Source organism: Oryctolagus cuniculus, unplaced genomic scaffold, assembly GCF_964237555.1.
Source record: "Oryctolagus cuniculus unplaced genomic scaffold, mOryCun1.1 SCAFFOLD_175, whole genome shotgun sequence".
Lineage (NCBI taxonomy): Eukaryota > Metazoa > Chordata > Mammalia > Lagomorpha > Leporidae > Oryctolagus > Oryctolagus cuniculus.
In genome coordinates, this window is record NW_027208209.1 from 20,215 (window position 1) to 32,598 (window position 12,384).

The 12,384-nt window shown below is 42.2% G+C and overlaps 1 pseudogene; it reads left to right on the plus strand.

Annotated features, from left to right (window-relative positions):
• The first annotated feature begins 355 nt into the window (after nt 1-355).
• On the plus strand, nt 356-11,847 carry LOC138847925 (nucleus accumbens-associated protein 1 pseudogene; annotated as a pseudogene).
• Nucleotides 11,848-12,384: the final 537 nt, after the last annotated feature.

Genomic DNA, 12,384 nt, shown 5'->3' on the forward strand with positions numbered 1-12,384 from the left:
AGCAAGTGTTGGAGATCTTCAGTGCTAGACTGTGTGACGTAGTCTTACACTCTTGGCCAGGATTGTAGTTTTTTGACTTTCTTAAGTTAGATCCATCAAGACATTGATTTCTGTCCAAAAGCTACCCAGAATTAGGATGGAAACTATCATATAAGATACAATATAATTTTCTATAATGTATTATAGATACATATTTGGAACCATATCATATTGGTGTCATATTTGGACCAATAATTCAAATATTTTCTAGACCTGTATTAGCACATAATTTAGTCATTTATACATCATTTTTTAAAACAATTAAATTCAACAATGAGTGGCCGCCGCGGCTGCCGCAGCTGCTTAGGCGGAGGCCATGGAGGCCGCAGAGGCTGCAGAGGCGGAGGCCGAGGCCCCTGACGGGGGCCGCAACCGCTGCTGCAGATCCTGTCCAGGAGCCCCCGGAGCGCGGCCACCGTGCAGCCCCGCCATGGCGCAGAGCCTGCAGATGGAGATCCCCAACTTCAGCAATGGCATTTTTTTTTTTTTTTGACAGGCAGAGTGGACAGTGACAGAGAGACAGAGAGAGAAAGGTCTTCCTTTTGCCGTTGGTTCACCCTCCAATGGCCGCCGCGGCCGGCGCGCTGCGGCAAGCGCACCGCGCTGATCCGATGGCAGGAGCCAGGAGCCTGGTGCTTTTCCTGGTCTCCCATGGGGTGCAGGGCCCAAGCACCTGGGCCATCCTCCACTGCACTCTCTGGCCACAGCAGAGAGCTGGCCTGGAAGAGGGGCAACCGGGACAGAATCCGGCGCCCTGACCGGGACTAGAACCCGGTGTGCCGGCGCCGCAAGGCGGAGGATTAGCCTAGTGAGCCGCGGCGCCGGCCTAGCAATGGCATCTTGGAGTGCCTCAGCCAACAGCGCTTGCAGGGCCTGCCCTGTGACGTGTCGGTGGTGGTCAAGGGCCGTGCTGGCCACCAGTAGCTCTTACTCCTGGGACCTGTGCAACAGCAGCCGCAGCGCCCTGGTGGAGCTGCCGGCGGCCGTGCAGCTGCAGTCGTTCCAGCAGACCCTGAGCTTCTGCTACACGGGCCGCTGAGCACGAACGTAGAGGACCAGTTCCTGCTCACGTACACGGCGGGCTTCCTGCAGATCCAGGAGATCCTGGAGAAAGGCGCTGAGTTCTTCCTGAAGGTGAGCTCCCGGAGCGGCGACTCGCAGGGTCTGCACACCTAGGGGCGCCCTCCTCCTAGCCACAGAGCCCCGTGATGCAGACTTTCGGCTGGCCGGCCTGCAGCTCGCCACTGCCCCTCGTGTCACGGGTCAGGACGGAGCAGCAGGAGTCGGACTCTGCAGTGCACGCCCGGGGCCAAGCGGCTGTGAGACGGTGGCCCCAAGGTGGCCGGGGGCGGCGGCGGCAGTGGCAGTAGCCGCAAGATGGCCAAGTTCTCCATGCTGGACCTGGCGGCCAACCGGCAGCCCTGGCAGCAGGCCCCCGCCGGGGTGGCCTTGGCCGCGGGGGGTGGGGCAGGGCAGCCAGCCAGCCGGGCAGTGGCGGCAGCTGTGGGTGTGCAAAGCGGGCCCAGCAAGTCAGAGCGCAGGAGCCCGGGCACCTGGAGCCCCTACACCAGCAACAGCCCGGCTCCTACCACGAGGAGGAGGACGCGGGGAGGAAGACTTGGATGAGCAGTGCCGGCAGATCTGCAACAGGTGCACCGTGCACAGCTCGATGAACTTGGGCCCGACAGCCGAGAAGGTTGAGGCCCTCCCGGAACCCGCAGTCGGATCCGGGTGCGGCAAGATTGGCGTCGCTCCCAGCCCAGCTCCTCGACCAGATCAGCACCTGTTGTCACCCCAAGCTCCAGGACGAAGGTGGCCCCTCCGAGAAGCCACAGCTGGTGGCAGGCGCCAAGGTGTGCATCACGAGGGCGCAGCTCAGGAACCCGGCACCAGGTCTTGCCGGCCGCTCCTCGCCTCCTCCTTTGACAGGAACGCACTGGCCCCCAGCTGTGGCACCGGCAAACCACTGGACAGCCGCGGCCTCAAGGACCGCTGCCGGAACTTCAAGGAGAGCGAGAGGAACGCCATCGGAGCCAGCGTGTACTCCAACGCAAGCCGGGTCGTGCGCCAGAGCTGGATGCCCAAGCTGAAGCTGCTCACCTGAGGGCGACCCTACACTGCCTGCATCAGCGACTGGGGTAAGACAGAGCCTGAGGTGAAGGGCGTGGAGCATGGCTTCCAGCCGGCCAGGCACGAGGGCCAGAGGCCCCTAGGCGGAGGCTCTGCAGTAACCGCGCCCCACACCCCACCCAGGGGGGCTGTCACACTCCCTCCACCCCACCCGGGGGGGCCGTCACTCCCCCCCACCCCCATGTCCTGTCACAGACACCTTGGTCAGGAGCTACTCTCTGTCTCTCCCCAGTCCCCGCGGGGGGCGCTGCATGCTCCTGGGCCCCTCTCCCCTGTCTCAGCTCTCAGCCCCTTCCCCACTGTGAGAGGCCAGGAGGAGCCGCAATGGCGGGCAGGCGGGTCGGGGGCAGGCCCGAGTTTCCTTCTTCCACACAGGGTTCCCCCCTTCCCTCACCCCAAGCGTTGTGCCCCCTCACTCACTAATTCGGGCACGGGGCAGGAGCCTGCTGGCGGAATTCATTCATTTTTAAATGAATATTATGATCTTGAATTGTAATTCTTTGAATGAAATTTTTGAATCCTTTCCCTTTCCTTCCTCTTTCCTTCTTCACACGTTCCACACTTTCTCCATTCCTTATTTCCTAGTTTCTTTTGAAAATTAGTCATGTTATGAACCGAATATTGTTCTGCTCCCAAAATTTGTATATTGAAAAATATTAGCATGCAATATAATTTTATTAGGATATGAGGCCTTTACTGATTATATCATGAGGATAGAGCACTAAACAGGACTTGTATCCTTATCAGAATACAGGAAAAATGTCCCTGCAAGGATACAGAGAGAATACTATCTTCAAACCAAAACAAAGACCTACCAAATACTAGATCTGCTGGCACCTTGTCTTATAGTTCCCACTTTCCAGAAAAGTAAGAAAAAATATTTAGTATTTAAGTCACCTAGTTTATGATATTTTGTTATAGCCACCCAAACTAGCTGGGACAAGTAATGTCCATAAATAAGTTACAATTAACAGTGACATCAAAAGGATGACAAAGTAGATGCCCAAGCTTTTTCACTCATCCAAAAAGAAAAAAAAAAGAAGGCAGCAAGCAAGCAAGAAAGCCTTTCATTATTAAAAACAGCCTTGAGTTTGCCCAGATATTTATTTAAGAATCTGTAGCATCAAGGTGGAGAAACAATGATTATAAGTAATAAAGAAAAGATCAATGGATAGATCAACATATCTGAGACATCTGGAGATTTCAAGAAACAAAGAAGGGCAAAGATACCAATATCAGCCATGTGGTGACCGCCACCATCACCCCTGGTGTTAAGCTTTGTCACTGAGCTCACTGAAAATGAATAGCCATTGCTGCCAAAATCTTTCAGGAGATGGAGCTGCTGCTATGCCCAACACCAAGAAGGAGCCCCTTTTGTGCCACTCTTGATTGGGGTAGCCATTCTCCCAATCTCACATGTATTCTACTCTATGTCCCTAAAGCTATAAACATGGGTAAAAGTGCCGCAAGCATTGTTACAGCTTCTTTCCTACTCTGGGTCTCAGAGTCATGGTCACTCTGCAGGCGTCTGTGTCATGGACCTCAATGCTGCTGCCACATGAGCACCTGTGCCTCAGGTATGTAAACCACCTCCACAGTGAACCACATTGAAACTAGACCCTAAAGTCACTAATGTTCCACATGTACCCATACTCTGGACCCAGATTACTGAACTATACCATCTATGACCATGCTTCAGACATAGAGTCACTACTGATACAGACATGTTAGCACCCCAGTCTTCAGGAGAGAGGTGACTTTGTTCTATGTTTTGGAGGCTGAATATCCCTCAAAGGTCCTTGTGTTAAATATTTGGTCTGCAGCAGGATGCTATTCAGCGGTGCTTAAACACTTACATGATGGATTTTAATGGGAGGTACTTGGGTGCTGGGGGTGTGCCCTTTGAAATTAGTTCCCATGAGATTTTTGTTATGAAAGCCTGAATTTGGCTAGTATCAGTTTGATATGCAAGCCACATAAAGGCATGTCAAGAAAATAGGCCAATATTCCTAATGACTATAGATGCACACATTCTCACCAAAATATTCACAATTTCAATAGCAAATTACCAGAATTATTCATCATGATCAAGTTGGATTTATCCAAAAGATCTGTGAACATACAGAAAGCTATGGATTGTGATGTACTACATTAACATAATAAAGGCAAAAAATAATGTAATCTTATCAAAAGATGTAGAAGAAGGGTTTGACAAAATTCAACATCATTTTATGATTCAAAAAATTTCCTCAGCAAATTACTTACAGAAGGAATGTACCGCAATACAAAAAGGTAACATATGATGAGCAAAAGCTAGGGTGGATATCAATAAAGAGAAACCGAAATTTTTCCTGTAAGTTCTGGCTCAAGGTAAGGGTGCTTAATCTCAGAACTTAAATAAAAAATAGTATTGAAAGAACTGCTACAAGAATTTCACAATAAAGAAATCAAAGACACAAAATTCTTAAGAAATAAAATTATATCTCTTTGCGCAAGAGATGATCTTATTGTACAATTAACATGCAAAAATCAGTATATACAGCAAAATTCTATAATATGAAATTAAGAAAACATTTCACTCATAGCAGTGCTCAAATGAATAAATATATAGGAATAAACAAAAAAGAGATTAAAGACCTATGTACTGAAAATTATAAGCATTAATGAAATAGATATTAGCAAATAGGAAGACAGATAGTGTTCATGGATTAGAAGAATTAAATTTTCAACATTCCTGCATTACTCAATTTCTTTCTAATTCAAGTGGCATTTTTCACAGAGATAGAAAAAAGCCCTAAATTTATTTTATATACTCCAAGTAATCTTGAGTAAGAAAAATAAAGGTAGAGGCAGCACACTTCCCAATTTTAAGATATATTAAAAAGACATAATCATCAAGATAGTATGATACTGGAATAAAATTATACATGTACACCAATGGTACAGAATAAAGAGCTCAGAAATAAATCTACATGTTTATTGTTAATTGATATTTCACAAAGATACCGAGAAAACACAATGGGAATGGGATAGTCTCTTCAACAAATGATGTTGGGAAAACTGTATAACCATGTTTGGAAGAATAAAATTAAGCACATATTTCATATCATATACAAAAATCAACTCAAGATGGTTGAGAGACTTAAAAAGAAGCACTGAAACCATCAAAACACTGAAAAGAAAACAAAGAAAAAGCTCCTTGACCTTGTTCTGGACAATGATGTTGGGCTATGACAAGCAACAAAAGCAAAAACATGTAGATAGAATTGCATCAGACTATACATTGTGCACAGCAAAGGAAATAATCAGCAAAGTAAACAAAAAAGATCTATGGAATGGGAGAAAATAGTTGGAAATCATACATCTGAGAAACTGTTAATAGCCAAAATATGTAAGAGGCTCAAACAACAGTAAAAATTCATGGCAGGCATTTGGCCTGGCAGTTAAATTGTTTCTTATAATTCCTGTTTTCATATCTGAGTAACTAGGTTGAATTCCTAGCTTTTGCTCCCAGTTCCTGCTCTCTCAAAATGAAGAACCTGGAAAGCAATAACGATGGTTCAAGTAATTGGGTTCCTGATACTAACTTTGATTGGGTTTCTGGATCTTTGGTCCAGGCTTTGGCCTCTCTGTTTTTGTGGGCACATTGTGTTCATTTCTGTGCCTCACAAATAAGTAAATAAGTAAATAAGTAAAAGTAATTTTTAAAAAAAATAGCTAAAATGAAATAAACCAAATGAAATTGAAAAAGGAACTAAATAAAAAATATTTGAAAAATATTTTTCACAGCAGACATCAAAATGGCTGATAGCTGAATGAAAAGACAGTCTACCACTCATCTTTAGAAATTATAAATCATATCATGCAATATCACTGCTCACCGGTTAGAATGGCTATTATGAAAAAGAACAAAGATAAATGTTTCAGAGGATGTTGAGAAAGGCAAAGTTTTGAGAAAAGCCAATGAGAAAGTAAACTGATCTAGCTATCTTAGTTCTGTGTGCGCATTTAAAGGAAATAAAATAACTATGTTGAAGAGGTGTCTGTACTCTCATTTGTTATTGCATGTTTAACAATATTCAAGATATGGAGCAAACCTACATGGCTGGACAAATGAATAAATGAACAACATATGGAAATTGTACCATATGCAACAACAGAGATAAACCTTATGGATATTATGCTAAGCAAAATGAATAAATGAACAACATATGGAAATTGTACCATATGCAACAACAGAGATAAATCTTATGGATATTATGCTAAGCAAAATAAGTCAGAAATTATTGTTTCAGTTATATGAAAAAATATAAACAAAACTACTCACAGAAGCCAAGATCTTACTGGTTAAATGGTACAAATTTAAAATAGAAAGAAGGAGAAATTCTGGAAATCTATTGCATAACATGGAAACTATAGTTAACAATACAGCATGAATATACCTGAAATTGGACAAGATGATAGATTTTAAGTATTTTTACACTCATACACAAAGAAACAAAGGGTGACTATGTCAGTTATTGAATATGATGGTGATTGTAATTGTGAGCATTTTACAATGTATACATATCAAAACCTCACACTGTATATTTTATATAGATTTTATTTGTAAATTATGCCTAATTTGAGGAAAATAAGTGAACAAGTTAAAAAATATTGCTTGATCAATATTAATATGTAATTGTGCTCAATTTCACTTGCCACAGATATGCAAATTTAAAACAGGACCTAATTCCACTATACAACCAAGAGAACATCTAAAAGAAGAAAGATAAGCAATTCCTACTGTTGGTAAGAAGGCTAAACTACTGCAACTCCTATAAACTGTTTGCAGGAATATAAACTACAATGTTTTACAGATACCCTAGAAAACTTGTTGTCAGCTACTAGAAACTAAATATGTACTTTATATGCCAGTAATCTATTTCCTAGATATATATACCCAACAGAAATGTCTTTATGTCCTACAAACGACATTCTCATAAAGCAGTATACGGAATAGCCAAAGACTGGAAATAACCCAAATTGTCAACAAAAACATAATGGAAAAATAAATTGTCCTTCAGTCACACAACTGCAACAATGGTTTTCAAGCTTGTGGTTTCTGTAACTGTATATGATTTGGTGGTAATCCTAAAAGACATCAATTCCAAAGACAATAATCCCAAATGTTGCTATGAATGTCTCTAAAGATGGAAATCTGAGAACTATAATTCTGAATAAAAGAAGCTAATTCTTTAAAAGACATTGGTTTTCATTTTTAAAATATTAATTAAAAGGAACATATAAAAGCACAGCAGAACACTTCATAAGCCACTTTACACAATAAAACAGGCAATAATTATGCATGTTTTCTCATGCATAATCATTCAAGTGTACAAATGATAGTCACATGGGTATAACAATTATAAACTAATGAATCATCTCTCTTTACATATAAATATATATATAATATATATGTCTATAAATGAAATATATAAAAGCATGACATACTGGTAGGAAATTTTGTGTAACCAACTTAGTTACTTTGGTAATCTGAAATATTGACAATCTAAGTCTTAAGGGACTTAGAATGGTGGGGTGAGCATTTTGACATAGCTATTAAGAAAAAGCTTGGGATGCCTGTATACCTTACCAGAGTTCCTGGGATCAGTTCCTGGCACTATTCATGATTCAAGCCACATGCTAAAGTGTATTTTTAGATGCAACAGATGATGGTTCAAGTAGTTAGGTCTCTACAACCCATGTTGGAGATCCAGATTGAGTTCCCAGCTCCTGGATTTAGCATACTCCTGTCCTAGCAGTCAAGGGCATTTGGAGTATGAACAAATGCCTGTTCCCTTCCAATCCCTTGCCTCACCTCACCTTGCCTTTTCCTTCCCTTCTCTCTCTTTTCTTATTCTCTTTCTCTTTCCCCCTCCCTCCATCTATCTCTGTCCCTCTTTCTCTCTTTCCTTTACAAATAAAAAAGCAAATTAAGAAAGAAATATATGATTATGTATGCAGTCACCCAAAGAATAGAAATATCAAGAAATTTTGTCTTTCTCAAACACAGATGTACAAAAGGATTTCTTTTCATTTATTGAGGAAGATTGAATGTTTTTATGTGCATACACTGTCCTTAAACACAAAGTCTACATTATGAGAATGTACTCTGAATCAGCTAAATTTGAAAAAAATGCATTAAACAAATCTGAACTCTCTAAAAAGTCTACCATATTTATATCTCCAGTATTGCAAGTGATGCAAAGCTGAAATACTCATCATAGTGAAGCATGAAAAAAGTGTTGTAAATTTGAAACAGTGGGAAAAAAGGAAAAAAATGGAAAGAAAACATAGAGAGAAAAGTTGATATATGAAAAAGTTATTGTATAGAGTATTGGTAACTGCATCCAGGTTATCTGTAAGAGCAGGCTTATGCGCATGGACATTAACTGTAATTTGAAGTCTTGCATTGTGATGAACAGTTGCTTTTATCCTAGTAGGGCATGACCTTCTTTGGAGAACAATTAAGACTCATATTCTATATGGAACTGGTCCTTTAGGAAATTATTCTATTTGATATTCACTCTCAAGAGCATTCTTCATAAATTGTGAAATTTTTTCCATCATCTACTCTGTATTTCTAAATTGAATTGGGTCCACAAAATCCATTCTGTATGTACTGACACACTGACCACACATTTGGCAGGAAGAATACCGGTGACAGGAGAGCAACAACACTCATTGCGTGTCTTCTTATTCTGCTCTTTATGAAACCCTCAAACCTGAAAATAACTTTGCTGGCTACTTCAAACAATGCAGCCTTAATTGATTAATAACTCCTGGAATTTCACAAACTGGAAGGAATGCCAATGCATGAGAATAACTCATTTATAAACCAAAGTACTCATTTATAAACCAAAGTTTATAAATGAGAATAACTCATTTATAAACCAGTTTTCCTTTTCCATGTCACATGCATCCATGAATTTTCTGCTATGCATTCGATTGAATGGGAAAAATAAACGTTATTAACAACACCTTGAAATTCACTTTTACAATTTTTGATTGTACCTAATTTCAAATTTGTCAGTCCAGTTTGGGGGTCCAATTGAAATCTATGTTCTTCTTTGAAGTCCATCAAATTTCCAAACAAGTATTTATGAAGTGTTTTACTTTTCCTATTATTAAAACATAATTGAGTACATTGATAATAAAATTATTAGATCAGGGGACGAGGCAAGATGGCGGAATAGGAAGGGAGCACACTGATAGTCTGGGGAGAGATAGTTTAATAAAAGTGGAGATACTGCAGGTTCAAGGAAGAGTAGGGGAGGAAACAGCAGAAGAAACTCTTCCGGAACACGTGATTCACAGCGGACCTGCGTGGAGAGCGTGGGAGCCCACAGTCGGGACACCAGCGGCAGACTCAACACACCAGCGCTGGAACGCGAGGTGAGCCGAACCTCAATAGCCCGAGACACCAGCAGGCAAGCGGAGAGAGACTAGAGGGAACGACCCCCGGGGAGGGGGGAAGTTCACCAGGCTAACTGGAAGAGAGAGAGAGAGAGAAAGAAAAAAAAGGTGACTGAGGCCGGCGCCGCGGCTCACTAGGCTAATCCTCCGCCTAGCGGCGCCGGCACACCGGGTTCTAGTCCCGGTCGGGTCGCCGGATTCTGTCCCGGTTGCCCCTCTTCCAGGCCAGCCCTCTGCTGTGGCCAGGGAGTGCAGTGGAGGATGGCCCAGGTGCTTGGGCCCTGCACCCCATGGGAGACCAGGAAAAGCACCTGGCTCCTGGCTCCTGCCATCGGATCAGCGCGGTGCGCCGGCCGCAGCGCGCCAGCCGCGGCGGCCATTGGAGGGTGAACCAACGGCAAAGGAAGACCTTTCTCTCTGTCTCTCTCTCTCACTGTCCACTCTGCCTGTCAAAAAAAAAAAAAAAAACAAATAAATAAGTAAATAAATAAATAAATCTAAAAAAAAAAAAAAGAAAAAAAAAAAGAAAAAAAAGGTGACTGGTACGGACACGGGTTTCTCTCCGCTCACCTCTCAAGGGCGAGCAAGACAAAGAGCAGGCGCCATCTTGGACATACGTCATAAGCAGAGTGACCTCAGGTCTGCACCGCCCTGAGCCTAGCAGAAAAACCTGACTCTGGGCGGGGCGAATTAACAGGAGATTAGGACCTAGTAAATTTGTGGTGCTACTGAACTGAGACTGTGAAAAAAGAGACGGTGGGGGAGAGAACTCACGGAATTCACGTGAGCACTCTCCAGAGATGCTACAATTCCGTAACTTTGGCAACCCAGTGGGAGACTGAAGGAGAATTTGAGCCCACTCTGAGGGCTGAACAGATTCCCTGTGTGGTCCTTGGGAAAGAGCTTCTGATCTCTGGCTCCTGTGGGTATATCATTTGCCTGCTAACTACCTCCAACTTCGTTCAGCTGTGCAGAATTACTTCCCTTTTGAATCAAAAAAAAAAAAAAAGAAAGAGAGAGAGAGAAAGAGGTTTACCACGCCTAACCTGGGAGTGTCACCTTTGGCACACCAAACAGAGCTCTCAGGCCACACCCATCTCAAGCCCTAAGGCTCCATCAAAAACAGATAGTCCACTTAATCTAGAGTCATAGTATAACAAGAAAAAGCACCACAGTGAAGAAACCAAATATCTCCAATATGCCCAAAAACAAACGCAAAAACCGAGGTAATAAAAACAAGGAAGTCACCATGACACCCTCAAATGAAAAAGACACCCCAATTCAAGATTATGAAGATGATGAGATAGAAGAAATGCAAGAAGCAGATCTCAAAAAATTGAAAAGAACATTAAGAAGTTCTCAAACACAAATTCTTGAACTACAGAAATCCTTAATGGACAAGATAGACAATCTCTCTTGTGAAAATGAAATATTAAGGAGGAATCAAAATGAAACAAAACAACTAGTACAACAGGAAACTGTGATAGTGACTGAAGTGAAGAATTCAATAAATCAAATGAAAAACACAATAGAGAGCCTTACAAACAGAATGGGTGAAGCAGAAGAGAGAATATCGGACTTAGAAGACAGAGAACAGGAAAGGATACAGTCAGACCAAAGAAAAGAAGAGGAAATTAGAAATCTAAAACATATTGTTGGGAATCTACAGTATACAGCACTCTGGCCTCAGAATCAGCCCTAAAGGCATTCGGATCTGGCTGAATAGCCCATGAGAGTATTTCAGGCATGGAAAGCCAAGACACTCTGGCAAAAGATCTCTGCGAGTGAGATCCCAGTGGAAAGAACAGGTCTTCAAAGAAGGAGATACCTTTCTCTGAAGGGAGGAGAGAACCTCCACTTTGACTATGACCTTGTCTAAACAAGATAAGAATCGGAGAACTCAGAGGGCTTCCATAGCCTTGGAAACTCATGACCGGAGCATAGGGAGACTACTGATGCCATAGACAGGAGTGTCAATTGGTAAAGTCAACAACAGGAGTCATTGTGCACTTACTCCTCATGTAGGATCTCTCTCCTTGATGTGCTGTGTATTGAGATTTAATGCTATAACGAGTACTCAAACAATATATTTCACTTTGTGTTTCTATGTGGGTGCAAACTGTTGAAATCTTTACTTAATGCATACTAAACTGATCCTCTGTAAAAAAAAAAAAAAAAAAAAAAAAAAAAAAAAAAAAGAAAGAAATTATCAACTCCCAACTTGACTCTCACTGGGATTAAACATGACAATAGGTCTGATCTGATTTCATCATCATTTAAAAAAATCATCTATTATTTCTCACTTTATGTTTCTGTGTGAGAGCAAACTGTTGAAATCCTTACTTAATATATACTAAGCTGATCTTCTGTATATTAAGAGAATCGAAAATGAATCTTGATGTGAATGGAAGGGGAGAGGGAGTGGGAAAGGGGAGGGTAGTGGGTGGGAGGGACGGTATGTGGGGGAAGCCATTGTAATCCATAAATCGTACTTTAGAAATTTATATTCATTAAATAAAATTTAAAAAAAAGCATAAAAAAAAGAAATCTAAAACATATTGTCGGGAATCTTTAGGATACTATTAAAAAACCCAACACTCGTGTTCTAGGAGTTCCTGAAGGCATGGAGAGGGAGAAAGGATTAGAAGGCCTTTTTAGTGAGATATTAGCAGAAAATTTCCCAGGTTTGGAGAAGGACAGAGAAATCCTAGTACAGGAAGCTCACAGAACCCCTAATAAACACGACCAAAAGAGATC